The following is a 14,949-nucleotide window of genomic DNA, read 5'->3' on the forward strand; positions in this document are numbered from 1 at the left end:
GACTCCTTGCAGGTATGTCCCTGAGTGTTTATTCCGGTATTTTCGGGCCCTCTGATCCCGGGTAGCAACCCCAGACTCCTCCAGGGAAGACACCCAATATGATTTTTCTCTCTTGACAGTGGTCCATACTGCGGGATCTATCCAGAACTCCTCCCAGGAGTCTCCCGCAGAGTTTTCTCCGGTGTTTTGGGGCCCTGTGATCCCGGGTAGCAACCCCAGACTCCTCCAGGGAAGATATCCGAGATGATTTTTCTCCTTGGACAATGCTCCATCTTCTGGGATGCATATGAGATTCCTCCCAGGCATCTCCCACAGACATTTTTCCTGTGGTTTGGGTCCCTGTAATCCCGGGTAGCAACCCCAGACTCCTCCAGGGAAGATATCCGAGATGATTTTTTTCCTGGGACAAAGCTCCATCTTCTGGGATGCATCTGAGATTCCTCCCAGGCATCTCCCACAGACATTTTTCCTGTGGTTTGGGTCCCTGTAATCCCGGGTAGCAACCCCAGACTCCTCCAGGGAAGATACCCGAGATGATTTTTCTACTTGGACAATGCTCCATCCTCTGGGATGCATCTGAGATTCCTCCCAGGCGTCTCCCACAGACATTTTTCCTGTGGTTTGGGTCCCTGTAAACCCGGGTAGCAACCCCAGACTCCTCCAGGGAAGATACCCGAGATTATTTTTCTCCTTGGACAATGCTACATCCTCTGGGAAGCATCCGAGACTCCTTGCAGGTATGTCCCTGAGTGTTTATTCAGGTGTTTTCGGGCCCGCTGATCCCGGGTGGCAACCCCAGACTCCTCCAGGGAAGACACCCAATATGATTTTTCTCTCTTGACAGTGGTCCATACTGCGGGATCTATCCAGAACTCCTCCCAGGAGTCTCCCGCAGACTTTTCTCCGGCGTTTTGGGGCCCTGTGATCCCGGGTAGCAACCCCAGACTCCTCCAGGGAAGATACCCGAGATGATTTTTCTCCTTGGACAATGCTACATCCTCTGGGAAGCATCCGAGACTCCTTGCAGGTATGTCCCTGAGTGTTTATTCCGGTGTTTTCGGGCCCTGTGATCCCGGGTAGCAACCCCAGACTCCTCCAGGGAAGATACCCGAGATGACTTTTCTCCTTGGACAATGCTCCATCTTCTGGGATGCATCTGAGATTCCTCCCAGGCGTCTCCGCAGACATTTTTCCTGTGGTTTTGGTCCCTGTAATCCCGGGTAGCAACTCCAGACTCCTCCAGGGAAGATATCCGAGATGATTTTTCTCCTTGGACAAAGCTCTATCTTCTGGGATGCATCTGAGATTCCTCCCAGGCATCTCTCACAGACATTTTTCCTGTGGTTTGGGTCCCTGTAATCCCGGGCAGCAACCCCAGACTCCTCCAGGGAAGATACCCGAGATGATTTTTCTCTTTGGACAATGCTCCATCCTCTGGGATGCATCTGAGATTCCTCCCAGGCGTCTCCCGCAGACATTTTTCCTGTGGTTTGGGTCCCTGTAATCCCGGGTAGCAACCCCAGACTCCTCCAGGGAAGATACCCGAGATGATTTTTTTCCTGGGACAAAGCTCCATCTTCTGGGATGCATCTGAGATTCCTCCCAGGCATCTCCCACAGACATTTTTCCTGTGGTTTGGGTCCCTGTAATCCCAGGTAGGAACCCCAGACTCCTCCAGGGAAGACACCCAATATGATTTTTCTCTCTTGACAGTGGTCCATACTGCGGCATCTATCCAGAACTCCTCCCAGGAGTCTCCCGCAGAGTTTTCTCCGGTGTTTTGGGGCCCTGTGATCCCGGGTAGCAACCCCAGACTCCTCCAGGGAAGATACCCGAGATGACTTTTCTCCTTGGACAATGCTCCATCTTCTGGGATGCATCTTAGATTCCTCCCAGGCGTCTCTGCAGACATTTTTCCTGTGGTTTGGGTCCCTGTAAACCCGGGTAGTACCTCAGACTCCTCCAGGGAAGATACCCGAGATAATTTTTCTCCTTGGACAATGCTACATCCTCTGGGAAGCATCCGAGACTCCTTGCAGGTATGTCCCTGAGTGTTTATTCCGGTGTTTTCGGACCCTCTGATCCCGAATAGCAACCCCAGACTCCTCCAGGGAAGACACCCAATATGATTTTTCTCTCTTGACAGTGGTCCATACTGCGGGATCTATCCAGAACTCCTCCCAGGAGTCTCCCGCAGAGTTTTCTCCGGTGTTTTGGGGCCCTGTGATCCCGGGTAGCAACCCCAGACTCCTCCAGGGAAGATATCCGAGATGATTTTTCTCCTTGGACAGTGCTCCATCTTCTGGGATGCATATGAGATTCCTCCCAGGCATCTCCCACAGACATTTTTCCTGTGGTTTGGGTCCCTGTAATCCCGGGTAGCAACCCCAGACTCCTCCAGGGAAGATATCCGAGATGATTTTTTTCCTGGGACAAAGCTCCATCTTCTGGGATGCATCTGAGATTCCTCCCAGGCATCTCCCACAGACATTTTTCCTGTGGTTTGGGTCCCTGTAATCCCGGGTAGCAACCCCAGACTCCTCCAGGGAAGATACCCGAGATGATTTTTCTCCTTGGACAATGCTCCATCTTCTGGGATGCATCTGAGATTCCTCCCAGGCGTCTCCCGCAGACATTTTTCCTGTGGTTTGGGTCCCTGTAATCCCGGGTAGCAACCCCAGACTCCTCCAGGGAAGATACCCGAGATGATTTTTCTCCTTGGACAATGCTACATCCTCTGGAAAGCATCTGAGACTCCTTGCAGGTATGTCCCTGAGTGTTTATTCCGGTGTTTTGGGGCCCTCTGATCCCGGGTAGCAACCCCAGACTCCTCCAGGAACGATATCCGGGATGATTTTTCTCCTTGGACAATGCTCTATCCTCTGGGATGCATCCGAGACTTGTCGCAGCTATGTCCCTGAGTCTTTTTTCTCACGGTTTATGGTTCTGTCATCCCACGTAGCAACCCCAGACTCCTCCAGGAAAGATACCCGAGATGATTTTTCTCCTTGTACAATGCTCCATCCTCTGGGAAGCATCCGAGACTCCTTGCAGGTATGTCCCTGAGTGTTTATTCCGGTGTTTTCGGACCCTCTGATCCCGAATAGCAACCCCAGACTCCTCCAGGGAAGACACCCAATATGATTTTTCTCTCTTGACAGTGGTCCATACTGCGGGATCTATCCAGAACTCCTCCCAGGAGTCTCCCGCAGAGTTTTCTCCGGTGTTTTGGCGCCCTGTGATCCCGGGTAGCAACCCCAGACTCCTCCAGGGAAGATATCCGAGATGATTTTTCTCCTTGGACAGTGCTCCATCTTCTGGGATGCATATGAGATTCCTCCCAGGCATCTCCCACAGACATTTTTCCTGTGGTTTGGGTCCCTGTAATCCCGGGTAGCAACCCCAGACTCCTCCAGGGAAGATATCCGAGATGATTTTTTTCCTGGGACAAAGCTCCATCTTCTGGGATGCATCTGAGATTCCTCCCAGGCATCTCCCACAGACATTTTTCCTGTGGTTTGGGTCCCTGTAATCCCGGGTAGCAACCCCAGACTCCTCCAGGGAAGATACCCGAGATGATTTTTCTACTTGGACAATGCTCCATCTTCTGGGATGCATCTGAGATTCCTCCCAGGCGTCTCCCGCAGACATTTTTCCTGTGGTTTGGGTCCCTGTAAACCCGGGTAGCAACCCCAGACTCCTCCAGGGAAGATACCCGAGATGATTTTTCTCCTTGGACAATGCTACATCCTCTGGGAAGCATCCGAGACTCCTTGCAGGTATGTCCCTGAGTGTTTATTCCGGTGTTTTCGGGCCCTCTGATCCCGGGTAGCAACCCCAGACTCCTCCAGGGAAGACACCCAATATGATTTTTCTCTCTTGACAGTGGTCCATACTGCGGGATCTATCCAGAACTCCTCCTAGGAGTCTCCCGCAGAGTTTTCTCCGGTGTTTTGGGGCCCTGTGATCCCGGGTAGCAACCCCAGACTCCTCCAGGGAAGATACCCGAGCTGACTTTTCTCCTTGGACAATGCTCCATCTTCTGGGATGCATCTGAGATTCCTCCCAGGCGTCTCCGCAGACATTTTTCCTGTGGTTTTGGTCCCTGTAATCCCGGGTAGCAACCCCAGACTCCTCCAGGGAACATATCCGAGATGATTTTTCTCCTTGGACAAAGCTCCATCTTCTGGGATGCATCTGAGATTCCTCCTAGGCATCTCCCACAGACATTTTTCCTGTGGTTTGGGTCCCTGTGATCCCGGGTAGCAACCCCAGACTCCTCCAGGGAAGATACCCGAGATGATTTTTCTCTTTGGACAATGCTCCATCCTCTGGGATGCATCTGAGATTCCTCCCAGGCGTCTCCCACAGACATTTTTCCTGTGGTTTGGTTCCCTGTAATCCCGGGTAGCAACCCCAGACTCCTCCAGGGAAGATACCCGAGATGATTTTTTTCCTGGGACAATGCTCCATCTTCTGGGATGCATCTAAGATTCCTCCCAGGCATCTCCCACAGACATTTTTCCTGTGGTTTGGGTCCCTGTAATCCTGGGTAGCAACCCCGGACTCCTGCAGGGAAGATACCCGAGATGATTTTTCTCCTTGGACAAAGCTCCATCCTCTGGGAAGCATCCGAGACTCCTTGCAGGTATGTCCCTGAGTGTTTATTCCGGTGTTTTGGGGCCCTGTGATCCCGGGTAGCAACCCCAGACTCCTCCAGGGAAGATACCCGAGATGATTTTTCTCCTTGGACAATGCTCCATCTTCTGGGATGCATCTGAGATTCCTCCCAGGCGTCTCCCGCAGACATTTTTCCTGTGGTTTGGGTCCCTGTAATCCCGGGTAGCAACCCCAGACTCCTCCAGGGAAGATACCCGAGATGATTTTTTTCCTGGGACAAAGCTCTATCTTCTGGGATGCATCTGAGATTCCTCCCAGGCATCTCCCACAGACATTTTTCCTGTGGTTTGGGTCCCTGTAATCCCGGGTAGCAACCCCAGACTCCTCCAGGGAAGACACCCAATATGATTTTTCTCTCTTGACAGTGGTCCATACTGCGGGATCTATCCAGAACTCCTCCCAGGAGTCTCCCGCAGAGTTTTCTCCGGTGTTTTGGGGCCCTGTGATCCCGGGTAGCAACCCCAGACTCCTCCAGGGAAGATATCCGAGATGATTTTTCTCCTTGGACAATGCTCCATCCTCTTGGAAGCATCCGAGACTCCTTGCAGGTATGTCCCTGAGTGTTTATTCCGGTATTTTCGGGCCCTCTGATCCCGGGTAGCAACCCCAGACTCCTCCAGGGAAGACACCCAATATGATTTTTCTCTCTTGACAGTGGTCCATACTGCGGGATCTATCCAGAAGTCCTCCCAGGAGTCTCCCACAGAGTTTTCTCCGGTGTTTTCGGGCCCTGTGATCCCGGGTAGCAACCCCAGACTCCTCCAGGGAAGATACCCGAGATGACTTTTCTCCTTGGACAATGCTCCATCTTCTGGGATGCATCTGAGATTCCTCCCAGGCATCTCCCGCAGACATTTTTCCTGTGGTTTGGGTCCCTTTAATCCCAGGTAGCAACCCCAGACTCCTCCAGGAAAGATATCCGGGATGATTTTTCTCCTTGGACAATGCTCCATGCTCTGGGATGCATCCGAGACTTGTCGCAGCTATGTCCCTGAGTCTTTTTTCTCACGGTTTATGGTTCTGTCATCCCAGGTAGCAACCCCAGACTCCTCCAGGGAAGACACCCGAGATGATTTTTCTCCTTGGACAATGCTACATCCTCTGGGAAGCATCTGAGACTCCTTGCAGGTATATCCCTGAGTCTTTATTCCGGTGGTTTGCATCCCTGTAATCCCGGGTAGCAACCCCAGACTCCTCCAGGGAAGATACCCGAGATGATTTTTCTCCTTGGACAAAGCTCCATCCTCTGGGAAGCATCCGAGACTCCATGCAGGTATGTCCCTGAGTGTTTATTCCGATGCTTTTGTGCCCTGTCATCCTGGGTAGCAACCTCAGACTCCACCAGGGAAGATACCCGAGATGATTTTTCTCCTTGGACAATGGTCCATCCTCTGGGAAGCATCCGAGACTTCTTGCAGGTATGTCCTTGCAGGTATGAGTGTTTATTCCGGTGTTTTAGGTCCCCGTAATCCCGGGTAGCAACCCCAGACTCCTCCAGGGAAGATACCCGAGATGATTTTTCTCCTTGGACAATGCTCCATCTTCTGGGATGCATCTGAGATTCCTCCCAGGCGTCTTCCGCAAACATTTTTCCTGTGGTTTGGGTCCCTGTAATCCCGGGTAGCAACCCCAGACTCCTCCAGGGAAGATACCCGAGATGATTTTTCTCCTTGGACAAAGCTCCATCTTCTGGGATGCATATGAGATTCCTCCCAGGCATCTCTCACAGACATTTTTCCTGTGGTTTGGGTCCCTGTAATCCCGGGTAGCAACCCCAGACTCCTCCAGGGAAGATACCCGAGATGATTTTTCTCCTTGGACAATGCTCCATCCTCTGGGAAGCATCCGAGACTCCTTGCAGGTATGTCCCTGAGTGTTTATTCCGGTGTTTTCGGGCCCTCTGATCCCGGGTAGCAACCCCAGACTCCTCCAGGGAAGACACCTAATATGATTTTTCTCTCTTGACACTGGTCCATACTGCGGGATCTATCCAGAACTCCTCCCAGGTGTCTCCCGCAGAGTTTTCTCCGGTGTTTTGGGGCCCTGTGATCCCGGGTAGCAACCCCAGACTCCTCCAGGGAAGATACCCGAGATGACTTTTCTCCTTGGACAATGCTCCATCTTCTGGGATGCATCTGAGATTCCTCCCAGGCGTCTCCGCAGACATTTTTCCTGTGGTTTTGGTCCCTGTAATCCCGGGTAGCAACCCCAGACTCCTCCAGGGAAGATACCCGAGATGATTTTTCTGCTGGGACAAAGCTCCATCTTCTGGGATGCATATGAGATTCCTCCCAGGCGTCTCCCGCAGACATTTTTCCTGTGGTTTGGGTCCCTGTAATCCCGGGTAGCAACCCCAGACTCCTCCAGGGAAGACACCCAATATGATTTTTATCTCTCGACAGTGGTCAGTCCTGCGGGATCTACCCAGAACTCCTCCCAGGCGTCTCCGCAGAGTTTTCTCCAGTGCTTTAGGGCCCTGTGATCCCGGGTAGCAACCCCAGACTCCTCCAGGGAAGATACCCGAGATAATTTTTCTGCTTGGACAATGCTCCATCGTCTGGGAAGCATCCGAGACTCCTTGCAGGTATGTCTCTGAGTCTTTATTCCGGTGATTTAGCGCCCTGTGATCCCGAGTAGCAACCCCAGACTCCTCCAGGGAAGATACCCGAGATGATTTTTCTGCTGGGACAAAGCTCCATCTTCTGGGATGCATCTGAGATTCCTCCCAGGTGTCTCCTACAGACATTTTTCCTGTGGTTTGGGTCCCTGTAATCCCGGGTAGCAACCCCAGACTCCTCCAGGAAAGATATCCGGGATGATTTTTCTCCTTGGACAATGCTCCATCCTCTGGGATGCATCCGAGACTAGTCGCAGCTATGTCCCTGAGTCTTTTTTCTCACGGTTTATGGTTCTGTCATCCCAGGTAGCAACCCCAGACTCCTCCAGGGAAGACACCCAATATGATTTTTCTCTCTTGACAGTGGTCCATCCTGCGGGATCTACCCAGAATTCCTCCCAGGCGTCTCCCGCAGAGTTTTCTCCAGTGCTTTAGGGCCCTGTGATCTATCCAGAACTCCTCCCAGGAGTCTCCCGCAGAGTTTTCTCCAGTGCTTTAGGGCCCTGTGATCCCGGGTAGCAACCCCAGACTCCTCCAAGGAAGATACCCGAGATAATTTTTCTGCTTGGACAATGCTCCATCCTCTGGGAAGCATCCGAGACTCCTTGCAGGTATGTCCCTGAGTTTTTATTCCGGTGTTTTCGGGCCCTGTGATCCCGGGTAGCAACCCCAGACTCCTCCAGGGAAGATACCCGAGATGATTTTTCTGCTGGGACAAAGCTCCATCTTCTGGGATGCATCTGAGATTCCTCCCAGGCGTCTCCCGCAGACATTTTTCCTGTGGTTTGGGTCCCTTTAATCCCGGGTAGCAACCCCAGACTCCTCCAGGAAAGATATCCGGGATGATTTTTCTCCTTGGACAATGCTCCATGCTCTGGGATGCATCCGAGACTTGTCGCAGCTATGTCCCTGAGTCTTTTTTCTCACGGTTTATGGTTCTGTCATCCCAGGTAGCAACCCCAGACTCCTCCAGGGAAGACAGCCAAGATGATTTTTCTCTCTTGACAGTGGTCCATCCTGCGGGATCTACCCAGAATTCCTCCCAGGCGTCTCCCGCAGAGTTTTCTCCAGTGCTTTAGGGCCCTGTGATCCCGGGTAGCAACCCCAGACTCCTCCAGGGAAGATACCCGAGATGATTTTTCTCCTTGGACAAAGCTCCATCTTCTGGGATGCATATGAGATTCCTCCCAGGCATCTCCCACAGACATTTTTCCTGTGGTTTGGGTCCCTGTAATCCCGGGTAGCAACCCCAGACTCCTCCAGGGAAGATACCCGAGATGATTTTTCTGCTGGGACAAAGCTCCATCTTCTGGGATGCATATGAGATTCCTCCCAGGCATCTCCAACAGACATTTTTCCTGTGGTTTGGGTCCCTGTAATCCCGGGTAGCAACCCCAGACTCCTCCAGGGAAGATACCCGAGATAATTTTTCTGCTTGGACAATGCTCCATCCTCTGGGAAGCATCCGAGACTCCTTGCAGGTATGTCCCTGAGTTTTTATTCCGGTGTTTTCGGGCCCTGTGATCCTGGGTAGCAACCCCAGACTCCTCCAGGGAAGATACCCGAGATGATTTTTCTCCTTGGACAATGCTCCATCTTCTGGGATGCATCTGAGATTCCTCCCAGGCGTCTCCCGCAGACATTTTTCCTGTGGTTTGGGTCCCTTTAATCCCGGGTAGCAACCCCAGACTCCTCCAGGGAAGATACCCGAGATGATTTTTCTCCTTGGACAAAGCTCCATCTTCTGGGATGCATATGAGATTCCTCCCAGGCATCTCTCACAGACATTTTTCCTGTGGTTTGGGTCCCTGTAATCCCGGGTAGCAACCCCAGACTCCTCCAGGGAAGATACCCGAGATGATTTTTCTCCTTGGACAATGCTCCATCCTCTGGGAAGCATCCGAGACTCCTTGCAGGTATGTCCCTGAGTGTTTATTCCGGTGTTTTCGGGCCCTCTGATCCCGGGTAGCAACCCCAGACTCCTCCAGGGAAGACACCTAATATGATTTTTCTCTCTTGACACTGGTCCATACTGCGGGATCTATCCAGAACTCCTCCCAGGTGTCTCCCGCAGAGTTTTCTCCGGTGTTTTGGGGCCCTGTGATCCCGGGTAGCAACCCCAGACTCCTCCAGGGAAGATACCCGAGATGACTTTTCTCCTTGGACAATGCTCCATCTTCTGGGATGCATCTGAGATTCCTCCCAGGCGTCTCCGCAGACATTTTTCCTGTGGTTTTGGTCCCTGTAATCCCGGGTAGCAACCCCAGACTCCTCCAGGGAAGATACCCGAGATGATTTTTCTGCTGGGACAAAGCTCCATCTTCTGGGATGCATATGAGATTCCTCCCAGGCGTCTCCCGCAGACATTTTTCCTGTGGTTTGGGTCCCTGTAATCCCGGGTAGCAACCCCAGACTCCTCCAGGGAAGACACCCAATATGATTTTTATCTCTCGACAGTGGTCAGTCCTGCGGGATCTACCCAGAACTCCTCCCAGGCGTCTCCGCAGAGTTTTCTCCAGTGCTTTAGGGCCCTGTGATCCCGGGTAGCAACCCCAGACTCCTCCAGGGAAGATACCCGAGATAATTTTTCTGCTTGGACAATGCTCCATCGTCTGGGAAGCATCCGAGACTCCTTGCAGGTATGTCTCTGAGTCTTTATTCCGGTGATTTAGCGCCCTGTGATCCCGAGTAGCAACCCCAGACTCCTCCAGGGAAGATACCCGAGATGATTTTTCTGCTGGGACAAAGCTCCATCTTCTGGGATGCATCTGAGATTCCTCCCAGGTGTCTCCTACAGACATTTTTCCTGTGGTTTGGGTCCCTGTAATCCCGGGTAGCAACCCCAGACTCCTCCAGGAAAGATATCCGGGATGATTTTTCTCCTTGGACAATGCTCCATCCTCTGGGATGCATCCGAGACTAGTCGCAGCTATGTCCCTGAGTCTTTTTTCTCACGGTTTATGGTTCTGTCATCCCAGGTAGCAACCCCAGACTCCTCCAGGGAAGACACCCAATATGATTTTTCTCTCTTGACAGTGGTCCATCCTGCGGGATCTACCCAGAACTCCTCCCAGGAGTCTCCCGCAGAGTTTTCTCCAGTGCTTTAGGGCCCTGTGATCCCGGGTAGCAACCCCAGACTCCTCCAAGGAAGATACCCGAGATAATTTTTCTGCTTGGACAATGCTCCATCCTCTGGGAAGCATCCGAGACTCCTTGCAGGTATGTCCCTGAGTTTTTATTCCGGTGTTTTCGGGCCCTGTGATCCCGGGTAGCAACCCCAGACTCCTCCAGGGAAGATACCCGAGATGATTTTTCTGCTGGGACAAAGCTCCATCTTCTGGGATGCATCTGAGATTCCTCCCAGGCGTCTCCCGCAGACATTTTTCCTGTGGTTTGTGTCCCTTTAATCCCGGGTAGCAACCCCAGACTCCTCCAGGAAAGATATCCGGGATGATTTTTCTCCTTGGACAATGCTCCATGCTCTGGGATGCATCCGAGACTTGTCGCAGCTATGTCCCTGAGTCTTTTTTCTCACGGTTTATGGTTCTGTCATCCCAGGTAGCAACCCCAGACTCCTCCAGGGAAGACAGCCAAGATGATTTTTCTCTCTTGACAGTGGTCCATCCTGCGGGATCTACCCAGAATTCCTCCCAGGCGTCTCCCGCAGAGTTTTCTCCAGTGCTTTAGGGCCCTGTGATCCCGGGTAGCAACCCCAGACTCCTCCAGGGAAGATACCCGAGATGATTTTTCTCCTTGGACAAAGCTCCATCTTCTGGGATGCATATGAGATTCCTCCCAGGCATCTCCCACAGACATTTTTCCTGTGGTTTGGGTCCCTGTAATCCCGGGTAGCAACCCCAGACTCCTCCAGGGAAGATACCCGAGATGATTTTTCTGCTGGGACAAAGCTCCATCTTCTGGGATGCATATGAGATTCCTCCCAGGCATCTCCAACAGACATTTTTCCTGTGGTTTGGGTCCCTGTAATCCCGGGTAGCAACCCCAGACTCCTCCAGGGAAGATACCCGAGATAATTTTTCTGCTTGGACAATGCTCCATCCTCTGGGAAGCATCCGAGACTCCTTGCAGGTATGTCCCTGAGTTTTTATTCCGGTGTTTTCGGGCCCTGTGATCCTGGGTAGCAACCCCAGACTCCTCCAGGGAAGATACCCGAGATGATTTTTCTCCTTGGACAATGCTCCATCTTCTGGGATGCATCTGAGATTCCTCCCAGGCGTCTCCCGCAGACATATTTCCTGTGGTTTGGGTCCCTTTAATCCCGGGTAGCAACCCCAGACTCCTCCAGGAAAGATATCCGGGATGATTTTTCTCCTTGTACAATGCTCCATGCTCTGGGATGCATCCGAGACTTGTCGCAGCTATGTCCCTGAGTCTTTTTTCTCACGGTTTATGGTTCTGTCATCCCAGGTAGCAACCCCAGACTCCTCCAGGGAAGACAGCCAAGATGATTTTTCTCTCTTGACAGTGGTCCATCCTGCGGGATCTACCCAGAATTCCTCCCAGGCGTCTCCCGCAGAGTTTTCTCCAGTGCTTTAGGGCCCTGTGATCCCGGGTAGCAACCCCAGACTCCTCAAAGGAAGATACCCGAGATAATTTTTCTGCTTGGACAATGCTCCATCCTCTGGGAAGCATCCGAGACTCCTTGCAGGTATGTCCCTGAGTTTTTATTCCGGTGTTTTCGGGCCCTGTGATCCCGGGTAGCAACCCCAGACTCCTCCAGGGAAGATACCCGAGATGATTTTTCTCCTTGGACAATGCTCCATCCTCTGGGATGCATCTGAGGTTCCTCCCAGGCGTCTCCCGCAGACATTTTTCCTGTGGTTTGGGTCCCTGTAATCCCGGGTGGCAACCCCAGACTCCTCCAGGGAAGATACCCGAGATGATTTTTCTGCTGGGACAAAGCTCCATCTTCTGGGATGCATATGAGATTCCTCCCAGGCGTCTCCCGCAGACATTTTTCCTGTGGTTTGGGTCCCTTTAATCCCGGGTAGCAACCCCAGACTCCTCCAGGGAAGATACCCGAGATTATTTTTCTGCTTGGACAATGCTCCATCCTCTGGGAAGCATCCGAGACTCCTTGCAGGTATGTCCCTGAGTTTTTATTCCGGTGTTTTCGGGCCCTGTGATCCCGGGTAGCAACCCCAGACTCCTCCAGGGAAGATACCCGAGATGATTTTTCTCCTTGGACAAAGCTCCATCTTCTGGGATGCATCTGAGATTCCTCCCAGGCGTCTCCCGCAGACATTTTTCCTGTGGTTTGGGTCCCTGTAATCCCGGGTAGCAACCCCAGACTCCTCCAGGAAAGATATCCGGGATGATTTTTCTCCTTGGACAATGCTCCATGCTCTGGGATGCATCCGAGACTTGTCGCAGCTATGTCCCTGAGTCTTTTTCTCACGGTTTATGGTTCTGTCATCCCAGGTAGCAACCCCAGACTCCTCCAGGGAAGACACCCAATATGATTTTTCTCTCTTGACAGTGGTCCATCCTGCGGGATCTACCCAGAATTCCTCCCAGGCGTCTCCCGCAGAGTTTTCTCCAGTGCTTTAGGGCCCTGTGATCCCGGGTAGCAACCCCAGACTCCTCAAAGGAAGATACCCGAGATAATTTTTCTCCTTGGACAAAGCTCCATCCTCTGGGAAGCATCCGAGACTCCTTGCAGGTATGTCCCTGAGTTTTTATTCCGGTGTTTTCGGGCCCTGTGATCCCGGGTAGCAACCCCAGACTCCTCCAGGGAAGATAGCCGAGATGATTTTTCTCTCTTGACAGTCGTCCATACTGCGGGATCTATCCAGAACTCCTCCCAGGAGTCTCCCGCAGAGTTTTCTCCGGTGTTTTGGGTCCCTGTGATCCCGGGTAGCAACCCCAGACTCCTCCAGGGAAGATACCCGAGATGACTTTTCTCCTTGGACAATGCTCCATCTTCTGGGATGCATCTGAGATTCCTCCCAGGCGTCTCCCGCAGACATTTTTCCTGTGGTTTTGGTCCCTGTAATCCCGGGTAGCAACCCTAGACTCCTCCGTGGAAGATACCCGAGATGATTTTTCTCTTTGGATAATGCTCCATCCTCTGGGAAGCATCCGAGACTCCTTGCAGGTATGTCCCTGAGTTTTTATTCCGGTGTTTTCGGGCCCTGTGATCCCGGGTAGCAACCCCAGACTCCTCCAGGGAAGATACCCGAGATGACTTTTCTCCTTGGACAAAGCTCCATCTTCTGGGATGCATATGAGATTCCTCCCAGGCATCTCCCACAGACATTTTTCCTGTGGTTTGGGTCCCTGTAATCCCGGGTAGCAACCCCAGACTCCTCCAGGGAAGATACCCGAGATGATTTTTCTCCTTGGACAAAGCTCCATCTTCTGGGATGCATATGAGATTCCTCCCAGGCATCTCCCACAGACATTTTTCCTGTGGTTTGGGTCCCTGTAATCCCGGGTAGCAACCCCAGACTCCTCCAGGGAAGATACCCGAGATGATTTTTCTGCTGGGACAAAGCTCCATCTTCTGGGATGCATCTGAGATTCCTCCCAGGCGTCTCCCGCAGACATTTTTCCTGTGGTTTGGGTCCCTTTAATCCCGGGTAGCAACCCCAGACTCCTCCAGGAAAGATATCCGGGATGATTTTTATCCTTGGACAATGCTCCATGCTCTGGGATGCATCCGAGACTTGTCGCAGCTATGTCCCTGAGTCTTTTTTCTCACGGTTTATGGTTCTGTCATCCCAGGTAGCAACCCCAGACTCCTCCAGGGAAGACAGCCAAGATGATTTTTCTCTCTTGACAGTGGTCCATCCTGCGGGATCTACCCAGAATTCCTCCCAGGCGTCTCCCGCAGAGTTTTCTCCAGTGCTTTAGGGCCCTGTGATCCCGGGTAGCAACCCCAGACTCCTCCAGGGAAGATACCCGAGATGATTTTTCTCCTTGGACAAAGCTTTATCTTCTGGGATGCATATGAGATTCCTCCCAGGCATCTCCCACAGACATTTTTCCTGTGGTTTGGGTCCCTGTAATCCCGGGTAGCAACCCCAGACTCCTCCAGGGAAGATACCCGAGATGATTTTTCTGCTGGGACAAAGCTCCATCTTCTGGGATGCATATGAGATTCCTCCCAGGCATCTCCAACAGACATTTTTCCTGTGGTTTGGGTCCCTGTAATCCCGGGTAGCAACCCCAGACTCCTCCAGGGAAGATACCCGAGATAATTTTTCTGCTTGGACAATGCTCCATCCTCTGGGAAGCATCCGAGACTCCTTGCAGGTATGTCCCTGAGTTTTTATTCCGGTGTTTTCGGGCCCTGTGATCCTGGGTAGCAACCCCAGACTCCTCCAGGGAAGATACCCGAGATGATTTTTCTCCTTGGACAATGCTCCATCTTCTGGGATGCATCTGAGATTCCTCCCAGGCGTCTCCCGCAGACATTTTTCCTGTGGTTTGGGTCCCTTTAATCCCGGGTAGCAACCCCAGACTCCTCCAGGAAAGATATCCGGGATGATTTTTCTCCTTGTACAATGCTCCATCCTCTGGGATGCATCCGAGACTTGTCGCAGCTATGTCCCTGAGTCTTTTTTCTCACGGTTTATGGTTCTGTCATCCCAGGTAGCAACCCCAGACTCCTCCAGGGAAGACAGCCA

Source organism: Vanellus vanellus, assembly GCF_965231255.1.
Source record: "Vanellus vanellus genome assembly, contig: HAP1_SCAFFOLD_29, whole genome shotgun sequence".
NCBI lineage: Eukaryota > Metazoa > Chordata > Aves > Charadriiformes > Charadriidae > Vanellus > Vanellus vanellus.